Source organism: Triticum dicoccoides, chromosome 3B, assembly GCF_002162155.2.
Source record: "Triticum dicoccoides isolate Atlit2015 ecotype Zavitan chromosome 3B, WEW_v2.0, whole genome shotgun sequence".
NCBI classification, from domain to species: Eukaryota; Viridiplantae; Streptophyta; class Magnoliopsida; order Poales; family Poaceae; genus Triticum; species Triticum dicoccoides.
The window spans coordinates 819,803,408-819,805,070 of record NC_041385.1 but is presented as its reverse complement, the minus strand read 5'-3'; positions in this window follow the sequence as shown (position 1 = coordinate 819,805,070).

The following is a 1,663-nucleotide window of genomic DNA, read 5'->3' as shown; positions in this document are numbered from 1 at the left end:
TTTCTTATAATGTACATGTGTTTTAGGAGGATTGGTTGTCAACAGGACTGTAATAGTGTCTCTGGTTAAGTAATGGAAGTTCTTTTTTTTCTTTGCATGATCATGTCAACCTCATCAGGGGCACTACGGAGCCAGACAGCACAGCAGTTTTAGGTAACAACCGACCCATTTGGGCGAGAGCATGGCTAACTTTGTTCTGTTCTCGTTTAATTAACATGATTTTATGCGGATGGCTAGCTAGGAGCTGCCTAATATCCCCAACCATGGCTGCAACTGGGGACCTATTGGCTTCAGTATCCATGATCATGCGCATCGCTACTGAGCAGTCCGTCTCAACGATCAGCCCGTCCGGACTCCGCTCGAGGGCCAGGTCCACTCCCTCCATGAGAGCTGCCATCTCAGCCTCGAGGGCGCTTGTGCACCGCTGGATGAAGCGACAAGAAGAAGAAAATATGGAACCTGTGTAGTCTTGAAGGACCATGCCGGCGCCTCCTGTGCCCTCCTCCTCTTTCCAACACATGTCCACATTCAACTTGACCCAACCAGGTGGAGGCTTGCTCCAACGCAACAGCGGCAGCATGCAAGTGTTTGATATTCCATACTGTAGGTTACTATTCCTCCGTCCTCCATAAGTGACGACTTTCTTCCCTTTTGCAACATCATCAGAATGGTGCTGCTGAATGTACAACAATGTGTTGATATAGCCGGATAAAAATCTGGACGAGGCTTCAATTGTCGGGGCTGGTTTGTGATGATACACCTCGTTCCGCACGTACCAGTTATGCCAAAGCGTCATGATCACAGGAAGCCTCTCCTCATCCGTACAACGGTCCAGCAGGTGGAGGATCCACTCTGGTCCGGTGTTGACAACGGTCTCTACCTTGGGCATGCTCCAGATTCGCGCCATCTCCATCCAAAGACGCCTGGCCAGTGGGCATCTGCAAAGGGCATGGTATGTATGCTCGCATTCCAAGCCACATAAAGCACATGTGTTAGAAATCTCAAGTGTCCGTTTGCATTTATTTTAAGTGTGGCCAAAGAATTCGTCGCAACCCTCCATGCAAAAACTCGTACCTTAGGGGCAGCAGGGCACCACCACACTGCCTTCCAAACGGCACGAGTGCCGTCCGGTGCCCTGCTCATGGCGCATGCAGTGGTGCTGGTTCGCTCGTCTAGAGCGGTCTTGTACGCGCTCCGGACGCTGAAAATGCCACGTATATCCGGAGCCCAGGAGAGGACGTCCGTTAGCCGTCGTGGGCTCGTTTAGATCGTCAAGATGTGGTCCACCTCAGGGGCGATGAAGTGTTGTTGGAGGAGGTCCACCCGCCACCGGCCATTCCCATCAAGCAGCTCAGACACACGCCGGAGTCGGCAAGTCCCTTGCTGCGTGATAGGCTGGTAGGAGGTAGGGCGCGGGATCCACGGGTCACGCCATATGTGGATGTGCTCGCCATTGCCCACCTGCCAAAAGAGCCCATGTTTGAGTAGCTCAAGTCCATGCTGGATAGCATGCCACGTCGACGAGGCGTTACCTGAAAAAACTGTGTCCTCCAAGGAACCGTTAGGGTAATATTTTACTTTTAAAACCTGAGTACACAAGAAGTCCGGCCTGGTAATGAGGCGCCAAGCTTGACGCGCTAACAAGGCCTGGTTAAAGATGCGA